The sequence below is a fragment of the Argiope bruennichi genome, chromosome X2 (assembly GCF_947563725.1).
Source record: "Argiope bruennichi chromosome X2, qqArgBrue1.1, whole genome shotgun sequence".
Lineage (NCBI taxonomy): Eukaryota > Metazoa > Arthropoda > Arachnida > Araneae > Araneidae > Argiope > Argiope bruennichi.
The window spans coordinates 73,311,284-73,324,325 of record NC_079163.1 but is presented as its reverse complement, the minus strand read 5'-3'; positions in this window follow the sequence as shown (position 1 = coordinate 73,324,325).

Here is a 13,042-nt window from a genome sequence, read left to right as displayed (position 1 = left end):
TGAAATTAATCATATTATAAATACTTTTGAATGCTAATAAGCTGAATTGCTTTACTGAATAAACTTTTTAACTCCGAAAGTATTGTTTGAGAAAGCAGCTAAAATAAATTTTTCACAGTCACTAGTGTTCCTAATTTAAACCTCAGTTTATTTTTTATAGTGTGGGTGCAAGCTTCCTAGGATCTAAAAAAATATAAATGGCCCTTTTGAGGTTCAGACCCTGTGCGATTATACCTGTTGCATTTACTATCTCTACTTTATACAGCAACCAGCCCTCTAGGATATACACCTATGGAATATTTTATTTCAGTAAAGAAATTATTAATTCTTTTTCATGAGCAAAAAATTAGAATCTAATTTTTAGAAATAATTCCCAACATTTTTAAAACCTGCAATACTACTTTGAAAATGTTAGTTTCTAGAAGGGTTTAATATTTCTGTAAATTTGAAATACTTAATAATGCGATTTATGTGTAAAGTTTTGTAATTCGATACAAACATTTCTCTAAATGAGATAATTTATGCAGATATTTATTTTTTGGAGATAACGAATAAATATAGAGGCGGTGATATTGGTTCGAAATTTTCTACACCTGGAATTTTTAAATAACATTTGGAAAATAAAATTTAGGTGAAGCAGCCAAATTTAAGAAATTAAGAAACTTTTGTGAAATGATGAAATTCTTTTTGTTCAACTAATTTTATTTTATCAGTTCCACTTACAAATAATAAATTATCAGATTTTCAACTGAGAAATATATTTATATAAAAAAAATTGTAGAAATAATTTTTAGACAGCAGAAGCTTTAAAATTTTGTCTATGCTACATAAAAAAACATAATATTTTTAAATAAAGTGCTATTTTATTCAGACAGATGGCGCTCTAAGTCAAGATGCGATTGGAAGAGTTGGTGTCGAAGGGAGCGAAATTTTGTCTTAAAACGTAGCGGGAGACTAAGAATTACTCTAGTCTCGGAAAGAATACAAATAATTGAAATAAGGTCGAAAAACTTGTTTTTATTTGAATGTCCTTGCTTAGCATCGAGTACCGAATTAGTCTGAAATTTTAACTTGCAAGTAAAGAGTTATTTCATCTGCTTCTAATTTCTTTTTTAATTTCAGAGAATACTATGTAAATTATAAAATGTAATAGCAGCGGTCACTTTCCTAGGATAAACCACAACAAAAAATATTCTTATAAATTTAATTTATTGATTTTAAAAGTTAAAATTAAATTTATAATCTTATAACTTTTAAATATTGCTGAATCTGTTGAACCCAGGAAAATGATGAGCAACTCACTACATATTGGGGGGAGGGGCGAGTATCAAATACTAAAAATGTCGACTTAGAAAATAAAAATTTTTGATGTTGCCTAATACAAAACGAACTCTCTCGTATTGTGAAGCACAATTTCATTTTCAGCTGAAAACTGGCATTTTGTATTGCATGTGAGATTATTCGCTCTAAATACACGATGAAACAGCATAGAAAATAATGAGCGAGTATATAAACGAAAAGTTTGAAAATTAATCAGAAAAGTTAATTATATAAAAATGAATAAATTTCATGAATGAAAAAAAAAACAATTTATATCAATTTTTTTTTATAAATAATAATATGGAGCTCTAATTTTTTTTGGTCTATTCCTTTACGCTACTAGTTTTTATTTTTGACTATTCCTACAGAACATATCCGAATGTCAAGTTTTTCTTTCGCTTCTTAAAGAAAAGGACAACATTAATCCAAATGTTCATTAGTCAAGTTCATTCGCATGTAGTTGAAAATCAACTTAAATGCCTTACTTATCTTTCACAGGATGTTGAAAATAAAGATGTCAGAATGAGATGAATAATTTTGAAGGCTGAAAATAGAATATTACGAAATTTAAATGTTAATTTTAAAATATATATGAAATTCAAGCATTTTTCACTTAAATCTAGAAGCATTTATAATTGCACATATAAGCATTCTAATTCATATGAATTTTTTTTTGAATGAGACTCTGCCATTGATTTTACTGATTTAGTAGACCAATTATTTCTGTTACTTGTTACCTTCACCTCAAGCGCCATGGTCTTGATTGAGCAAATGTAGTTTTTGATTATTCTTTTAAATAATCGATAAAAATGTTATGACTTCAGGATATTGATTTATCTCATTTTCTCTACCCGTATTTCATTAAAAAATTAAGCATTGAAATATACAACAGTTTTTTTTTTGGCATGAAGATCTGTATTATAATTATTCTACAATTAAATATATAAAAGAAAAATTCAAAATATCTACTTTTTTCTTGTTTTATTTTTAATTATTTAAATATTACTCTCAATCACTTAACATTATGTGCAGAGATTTATCTATTTATTGAAACAAATCAACATGCTGATTATTGCTTTTCATGCCAAATTTGGTAGGATATACCTTATGTTTCATATGTGAGCAGGAATGAATTTGTTAGTAAAATATTATTGATAGAAAATTAATATCTTAAAAATGAAAGAAATAAACGGAAGAAGTTTATTTCTAAAAACCCGAATTTAGTATTTGGTCCTTGAACAAAAATGGTAGGTCTACATCAAATTGAGTGGTAAACCTGTGAATGAAAAAGGTATTTTTTTCTAAACGCATATTCTAATTTCTTCAACATAAAAATATGCCGAAAAGCGTCACATTTTATATATTCCAAATATATAAATGGGAATTATGGGTAATTAAATCTACAAGGTGGTTATAAAATAACTTTGCCAATCTAAGAATTCAGAGCTCCATACTACGAAATTCGAAATATTGGTACGTCAAAGTGTGCGTTCTAAAATTACAAGAAAAATGAAAAACTGCACTCTAATGCCTACGGTGTCAAAACAAATGGCAATGCCCATTTCTATGTATTAAATTAATGTTTGGTGTAAAACCCTGAATGGTGTTGGAACAATACACTCAGTACGATAAACACGACATAAAATATAAACAAAAAAGCCAACACAATTTTTTTAATAAATCCAGATAAACGATACAAAAGCATGACATTTGAATTAGTTTGAAGAATGCCCTACTTGCTTACCTTCACACTCGATGAAACTATGAATCTCGGATACGGGAACAGCAATAGGAATCTTCCGTTTGAAGATGTCTTTGAAGTTGGATACAGTTTTCAGATTCGAGATTCAACTTTCAATGCGATCTTCTTTGCTGGCCACCATCTGCCATAAGCGAAACGTTATCTTGTTCGAAAGCAGGCTAGTAGAATATTTAAGTAATCAATCAAAATATCTTACTTTTGTATCATTTCTCTGTTTTCTTAGTTTTTTACTTTTATTTATATATGTGCCCACTAGTGTGTTTTTTAAAATCTGAAGCAGGCATTATTTATGGTTTTTTACAACATTTTTCAATCAGCAATGCATAAAAGTGGAGTTTCTTTGAAATATATGTTATTCATAACCGTGAGAGCTCGGCTTCTCTTCCTACTCTAAAGAGCATACTTTGAAATAATTATATGTCGAATTTCATTTGCTTTCGTTATTAGCCAGTATGTCTACAAAGTAGTAGGCATACTTCTACTAGTAGTAGTATGCCTAGGCTATTAGAGTATTTATCAATCAAAATATCTTACTTTTGCATCATTTCTCTGCTTACTTAGCTTTTTGAATTTTATTTATACAGGTGTCTCAAAAAATTTGACCGCGGCTTTTAATCATTAAATATAGATCATAGACAAACTGTAAATTACAAAGTTGCTTAAAAAATGGTGCAAAATGTTACGAAATCGATTAAAATTTTCAGGAGATTAAACTACACAAAATACAAAATTAAAATTTTTATACGGACCCCGTACAAAAAAAATTGCCAATGAGTAAAATGTGCTCCATCTTCTAATAAGGTCATGTACAAAATTTCGGCAATTTATCACAAAAAGTCTCAAAGATATGAAACTACATAAATGCTGACTTAAACCACTTTTCGATACCTGGATATCAGTTCGCAAAGAGGAAAAATCACGGCGGATGTTCTTGTTTTAGGGGTCGTACACAAATTAACAAAGAAAGAAATGATTGAATAAATAAATAATAATTTTGTTATTTATTGGTTCAAAAGAAAATTTGTAGAAATAATAACTTAAAGGAAAGATTACATAAAGAAAGATTACTTAAAGAAGAGATTACATAAAGAAAGATTACTTAAAGGAAAAATTACATAAGTTTTTTTACAAGCTCATTAACTTAGCTATTTTTAAGTTATATTCTGTAATTCACTATATAAAATTTTAAAGTATTTTTCAGGAAGCATAGATTTTAAAATTTGTACTTAAAACTAAAGATATATAGCATATTTTATTTCCTTATGATGCATTCCTGCGACGCGTCATCTGCACTGAAGCTGTAAACATTTGCATTTTAATTTGTGAGTGACCCTTCACCAACTTTGTTTATCTTTGAGAGTTTTCATGATAAAATTTTGAAATTTTGTACATGACCTTATTAAAGGATGAGGTACGTTTTACTCACTAGGAATTTTTTGTACGGGATCCGTATAAAAATATAAATTTGGTATTTTTTTAAGTTTAATCCTCTGAAAACTTTAATTGATTTCATAACATTTTGCAACTCTTTTCACAAAACTTTGTAATTTACAGTATATGTCTATGATCAATATTTAAGGAATAAAAGCCGCGGTCAAGGTTTTTGAGACACCCTGTATATGTGTCCACTAGTGTTTTTTTTGAAACAATGTGTTTCAATGAAATATGATGAGCTATTCATAACTGTGAGAGCTCGGCTTTTACTTTTCACTCTAGAATGCATACTTTGAAATAATTATGTGACGAATTTCCTTCGATTTCGCTAGAAATTTGTATACCTTCAAACTTATTTCATAATCATCCTATACTTTTACCATTGCGTTGTTATTCCGTCCATTGAAAATATTAAATTTGATTTTGTACAAAAAAAGATTAAAAAACTTTTGAGAGGCAGGTAAAAACAACACTATAACTAAACTAGCACCATCAAATACATATCTTCTGAATTATAAGATAGTGTAAAAATACTTTTCTTCAGATAATAATTTTGGAAATAATCTTTAAAATTATGAAATCAAAAATTATTGGAGGCAAACTGCCAAAAAAAAAAATATATATAATTTTGTATATTTTTGGAGGAACTTTATTTATGCCAATCGAAAATGTACCGTTTTTTCATGTATAGTCAGAATACTTTTTGATATAAATTACATAGAAATGTATTACGAAGGCGAGCTTTAAGACTCCCATTTTTTAATTAGCGAGTGTGATCATATGAAAATATCAATTTATATTCAATAAATTTTTTTTATTTAAGTCTATACTCATAAAATCGTCTCATCGTTTACTAAAAACAAAATCAACACATGAAAATTTTTAAATAATAATTAATATTAAATTTTAAATAATTAAATTTTTAATAAGCAATTAATATTAAATTTTAAATCAAACTATAGTATTTCAAGCTGCTCAATCTATTGAACCTGTTCATCCAAAATCGAAAATGGAACACCTTATTCTAATGCGAATGAAAGCATACGTAAAAATATTTTTAAAAAATGCAAATAATGTCACTAATTGACTTTTTAATAGGTAACGGTGGAAAAAAGTGATGTTAAAATATTTAAAATAACATTTTTATTTTATTTTTATAAATTTTTAAAATTTAGGGACATTAATTAGCAAGCAATTACGCATTGTCAGCAACAACATGAAAAAAGTAAGCTGAGCGAAGCGGAATTATTTTTTTTCCCAAAAACTTTGATTATAAAATGAAAATTTATCTTCGATGAAACAAGAAAACGAAATTTAATTCTTTCGCAAGTTATACATTAGCAGTTTTTAAGTCATAAAAATAACACTAATCATTTCTTAGGAAAACTTTATAAAAAAGCGAATAATTTTGTCATTTTTATTAAAATAGGCAGTATAGAAAAAAGTACTTTTGAAAGAAGAAATTGATAAATATTTTCTTTAATGTTTGTTATCATGCTCTGAAAGGCGCAAACAAGTTTACTACTCGCTTAAACATTAAAAAAATGTCAATTACCAAACATAATTGCGAACATCACAATTTAAAAAATGTTAAGAAGAAAGAATGTTTTTCTCTGTAAGATTATAAAAACAAAAATACAAAATTTTATGATATAAAATTTTGCATAAATTATTTTTCTTTTTCAGGAAACGTTGGAATATCTAAAATAAAAGAAACGCTAATTTGTTTTGAAAATAAAACTATGACTCCTGTATAATTGTCCCACTCACAAATATATGGCAGAAATTTGTTTAATACTTTTATTCAAGTACTGTTCGCAAAGATTTTCTCTACGAAACTTTAATGTTTTTATTCAAATAACGTTTGCAAATTTTAGTTGTCTGTGCAGGCGGTTATGGTGCATGTTAAATCTATCGGAGCCAAATGTCTTTCCGCTGGTGTGGTGCGAAAGTTTGTAGATGGGGTTCCAATTTAGATGTCGTCCTCTTCATCTGACCGCAGTTCAAAATCATGGGGTTGGTCCCAAAATAGTCTAGTTTTGCTTTAAAATGGGACTTTAATATAACTAAACTAAAGTCAACTAAAATTTCATTGTCTAATAAGGAAGATATACAGTAAGCACGTAAGATTAGGTTTCATTTTTCTTTTTAGCAGCAAATCAAATTTGATTTATTGGTTGGATTTTTAGATACTACAGTCATTTTGAAATTACACGGGGACTGACAGTTCTGGGAATAGAAGCGTTGTCATTTGATACGAATGATACTTGAACTGTCAACCCACTCTCCAAACCTCCAAAATTTTCAGTGATCAATGTGAGAAAATTTAAATTGTAAAGTTATATTCATCGTGCACTACTCCAATCTTCACAATCTATTTTTTAATGATTAGAGACTCAAACTGATAATCTTCAAATTCCGATGCAGATAATTTGCCACTGTCAGCATGGTATCAAGATTGGCAAAAAAGCAGTTCAGTAAGTAAAAAAAGAAGTTAATCTCTTTTTTTCAAGTTTAATCATTCGTTTATGAAATAAAACAATTGGTCTAATAAATAATTAAATGAAAATAAATTACAATTATAACATTTCATTTTTCTAAATTCACACTACAATGGAGTAGAGTAATAAGAAACTCAGTTAATTGAAATTTCTTAATCAACTCTTCACAACGGCAAGGTAGTAAATCAACAATTCTATTCTTGTGCTAAAACCAGGTTAGTATCTTAAGTGATCACTCAATTCGGAAGAAGAAGCAAAGCAATCGAATTTTTGGTACCTACATATTACACTTATATAATACTTTAATGAGATTAAAGCATTTGATGTATTTTCATTGACAGAACTATTGAATAGCAGAAAAATAAAAACTCCGAGACGGTTTTTTTCCAGTTTGCTGCCATTAATGACATATGTTTAGGGAGATACAAAAATTTCGATAACATTTGTTGCATAAAATGATTAACAATGATATGATGCACGTTTGTTTCAAGAAAAATGGGTTATCGGTAAAGATGAAAGTGGTAAGCAAATATATTTTGCCAATAAAAATATTTTGTCAATATGTTTAGAAATATTGTGAACCATCGAATATAATGAGCTCCGAACAGTTTCCATAGTGATTTGCTACTTAATTATCTACGGTATTACTTTTTCAGAATAAATTTACAGCATGATTTATTAAAGTTATATATATTTTAACAGGCATATATTTTCTCCCCGATGATGATTATGAAACTGATGAACGTGTTTTCGATATTGATTATTACTTGAATGAACATGACGTGCCGTTTTTGTCAAAAATTTAATGTTCAATTTCTCGGCTGAGAGTATTGATTTTCAATGTCATGATGATAACATGTGAAACTGTTAGAGATATACTGTTTGCAAATATTTCGAATAGGTTTAATCGGTTATATAAACAATGAATTTGTTTAAAACTTTATTTTTCTAATTTTCTGGCTAGACTTTAACTTATAATCTGATATTATAAAATTGCTCTTAATAATAAAGAAACATTTGCAAATAAAGAAAGGGATAGGGAAAGTTCTTCTTCCTTTTTTTATAATTAGAAATATGCGTATTGCATCATGCAAGAGCCCCAGAGAATCAACAAATATATATGCAGTACAAGTATTGTTAATAATAAAGAAAAAAAAAGAATAAAAAATCTTATGAAAAAAATTTCCAGAAACATGTCTAAGAAAGAAACGAAATTTTAGGAATATTTCTAAGGTAAGATTTAAATTTTACATAAAAACCTTTCAAAAATAAGTAAATCTGAACGGAATACCTTTCAGTTTTATAAAATAATGGAGTATCACCATTTTCATACAAGTATTGTCACAATGTAAATAGCAATACTAAATTAATTCTTATTACTGCCAATTAGCATAAAATTGTATCCAGGAAAAATTACACATGAGAGGCTCCTTAAATTATCAAAATTTCGCGGATTTTTATTCACGAGTCTTTATGAAATTAAGTATATAATTTATTAAATTTATCAAAGAACATTTGAACTTTGCTACTTTTTTAACATATTACTTGTAAATGTTTGTGCGATAACTTTCTTTTATTGTAACAGCATACACAACCACTCATGTCATCAAGAATCTAATTGAACGTTGTTTTGCAGCATCATGCCCCTTTTTCTCAGACAAACTGTTCATTGAACCCCAAAATGGAATTTGTGAGATACGTTTGTCGTGTATCATGTGAGAATTAATTAATTCTTTTAAGATGGTATATTTTGCAAGCCCGCCAACACTATCGTGAATAATTATAGAATGAATAAGTAAAATCGGCTTATTAATTGGCCTGTAGTTTTCTCTGTCCTAGTTCTATAGATATGCATCGTATAATAAAGAGCAATGTGGAATGCTATTATTGTCTTCAACTTGCAATATTATCACATGTAATAGATAGATAATCAACAGAATTGTAATTATCAATTACTTTTCTATCAACAAGTTAGAGTGTTACAAAATATGAAAAATACTATTTATGAATAGAACAAAAGTCTTTATAAATTTGATATAAATAATGATTGTGATGATTATAAAAAATGATTGTATATTTGTGTTGATTTTTTTGTTTGGAAAACTGCTTTTTTTAAATTAAAATACAATTTTTATTTGAAATGAAATAATATTTTACATTAATGAATAATTTCTTTTGCTGACAGTGTATTATTGGTTTTTTACTTGCCTTAAGGCGATTGAAATTTAGAAGAATTTCAGAGTAAAAAACAATTAAAAATTATTCTAATCGCATATTTTCAAAAAAGTCATTCCAATTTGTAGTCCAAGAAACCATCCATAAAAACAAAAAGAAATTTCTACAACTATCGAAAAGAATCTCTTCAGCATTTTACGGTCTCGTAATAAAATAGAAATGAGGCAACTGAAGCCCGAATAAAGTATTGCTAATTGTGAAACCCAGAGGATCGATCGAGTGGCGAAGGGTCGCCTTTACCTGGAAATAAACTCTCGACTCTGGTGCAAGCCAGATTGTAATTAATTGCCATTCTTTACTTTGACCAGCTCTTTGCTGATTGGTAGATTAGTTGCCAATGAAAAAGTTAGACCTCATGATCAAGTGGGATGAATGCGAAAATTACTTCTCTAAAAGCTTAAAAACTTTTGAATTGGAATCAGTGAAGTTACGCTTGGCTTTGAATCCCGAATTTAAATTATATTTCTTAAATTAATGAACTAATTAGCACATTGTGCACGTATTTATGTAAAGATGAGTGCCGTGGAGATAACAAACAGGACCAAGGCTCAGTATTTTAACTTTTTTTCCCTAGTCAATGGGCTTAGATGTCCTAAGCCTGTTTGAAGGGTCCATTCAGAAAGGGATTTCCTTTAATAGTCAATATCTGATACCAAATGAGTAATCACGACGAGTATTACGCGCAAAATTATGCTGTTAATGAACTGCGTTGCTTTTAAAATTACTGATTCCGAAAGAAAAACAACATTCTCTTTTGGGCGAAAGCTCAGAAGCTTAAAATTTCACCTGTTATTTTCATTCTGCCATAGCATCAGCCCAAACTAGTATTTTTTTTAAAATAAAAAGTTATAGGATGCAGCCATCCTATCTCCTCGGAACGCGATTTTTATTTGGATGCTGCGGGAAAGGATTTTATTCAATCGAATCGTTCCCGAAGTGAATGCTGTTAGAGAAAATGCCACCGTGGAAATTGTAATTCAAATGCGATGTTGTGTATGACGGAGATGAAAAATGTCTGATGGTAATTTTCATCCTAGTCATCTTTTGCTGATGATGAAGAGGAAGTTGAATGAGTAGTTCGCTATTCGCCCACTTCACAATTCTACTTTAATTTGCAAAGATCGCGTATGGTTTTCTTGAAAGGATGTTACAGTAAATAACGAACCTAATTATACAGTTTAAGATTTTTAAGAACTAGATTTAATTAAGAGCTATCTCTGAATTTGCTAAATATTCAGCAAATGTCCAATGAATTAGGATGCTGAAAATTTCAGCTGTATTCATTACGAAAGCCAGTTTTTGCCCGCAAGGTTTAATGTTTAAGTCTGGTAAATTTCAGTAATTTTTATTTAAAAGTCTGAATAAACGCGAAATGAGCTTTTATGAGCGGGCTGATGAAATATTAGACAGATCGAATGCTAAGTATAATTACGGTTATGAATTGGTACTTAATATGATTGGAACTAATTAATGCAATTATGAAAGAAAAAGGTTGCGAATTTATTTTACTTGAATTGGTACATATATAAGTATACTTCAAATTACAAAATTTATAGCGGACTAAGGTTTTAATTATTTAAGCTTTTGTCTCAGAATGTTACAGTTCAAGTAAAGAATAAGTGTCAAAATTATGGATGTATAGAAAATTTTAGTAGAACATGCTTTTTTACTCTTTGAATTGAAAGTAAAACTTTATAAATGCAATTGTTCCTAATATTCCAAAGAATAACTATTGTTCACTAGAATAGAGCTTTAGCTTTCGGAGAATGCTTCGCTCTTTTGTTGAACTATCACGAAGAGTATATCCAAAATCTTCAGATTCATTTGCCTCATTTATGCTATGTCATTCGTTAATCCACAAATCTTCTAGTGGGTTCTTTAATACCAAAATTCTCATGTATAAATTCAATATTTTTATTTTAAAATCTTATTTTTAAGTCTAAAGTTACGATTTTAAATAATTTAGGACGTTTTATAATAACTTAGTTTTTCTTGACGACTCTAAATAATTCCAAAAATCAATATTTATTTAAGGATATGAAGACATTTAAAAATTTTTCTGGCATATGGGAATAAAGATATTTGATAAATTGCATAAATAATATAATTTTGATAAATTGGATAAAAGATATTTTCTACTCAATACGCATTTTCTTATATAGTTATTCTTTTAAATTCATTTTTTCACCTTCTAAAGCCTTTGATATAATATCTAGATAAAGTAAAATATACTCTAGTATTTTTAATATACATATGCAATGTTTTAGCTACAAACAATTATCTTTTTTATTATAATTAAATATTAATGTAAATAAGACATTAATTACATTAAGGCAATAGCATTTTTAAATAAGCATTTCTCGAATGTTGCTGGAGAAATCTAGTTTAAAATTACATCTTTGACAGTAATTTCCGATTAAAAATGTTCTTCGTACACCGTTGCATGGCGCGTCATGACTCTGGAATCATTAAATCAGCATTAAGAGCAAATGATGCATTTTTAAAAACAAAAATCTTAAATTTATATTCTAGAATGTTGTTGGTTAAAACCCAGCGTGAAACTATGTCTTGACAATGATTTCCGATTGAAAATATTTCTTCGCAGTCTGTTACATGACGTATTCTAATCCCGACGTGATTATTGGGTATAAAAAATGGCCTTTCCATTTTAAGTTTTGATTATCAGTTATGTTGATAACTAGTACAGATATTTTTTTGAAAGTCACCGCTCCAGAAGACTGATGCTGGTCGTATCATTATTTCCTTTTCCTGATAGTAGAAAAGTAATTGACTTTACGATGCTGGGAAATAATTGGATACTTAAAAAAAATCGAAACCCGCATGTGTTAGGATAAGGTATGGAAGTTCGAAATGTTTTTGATTGTTTTAGTACTTGCAGCAAGACACTTATTGGGTTTAAAAGACAGAATGGATGTGGAAGTTATTGATCGCTTTGAAGCTTCTAATGACGATAAGGGTGTTTCGATGCCTCGCTGATGATTATGCAACACATTGTAAAGATTTCTGATATTTTTGAAAAAGGATAAGAAGTTTAATTAAAAATATTCTTGCATTTATAATATTGTGGTTTATTATTCCTGTACTTGAAATTTGCAGATATAAAGCAATGTAATCGTCAAAAAATTCGACTTAGAGATTTTGACGAATCTCCATGCTTTAGACATGCCTGAGTTCGATGAAGCCATATATGGAAATCAATCTGTCTGTTTGTTATGAAAATAGAAATATTTAGATGGAGACAATTTGGTATGTTTTTTGGAATCCAAATTAAAGATCTGCAAGAAATTTTGGTTCATCAATCATTGGGAAGTGATCCAAAAGGCATATTTTCTGTATAGTTAAATTAGGCACAAAACGCATCATATTGTGAAAGTATCCGACAAAATCGAGGGGAGAACAATGCCACTAGTCTGAAGCTACTCTACGAATTTAATATCGAAATTCAGATGTTTAGAAGAACTGATATTTTTTTTGATAAATGAAGATGATCATTTTTTTCTCTTTCTCCTAAATGTTATATTTCTGTGCCATGTGGAATAGAACTTTTACTGCATTTCAATGGCACAGCAAAAGGAATTTATAATCTGTTTGAGCTATCTTTATCAAATGCAATTTCATGTTGCAGTATTTCGATAAATGACACTTAGCTTTTGCCAATACAATTTATTTACGTTAAAGAAATGTTCGGTTATAATCCAAACATTTGATGAAAATTCATAGTTTTGTGTGTAGACTCATATATAACACATTTTATAATTCATCATAGGTA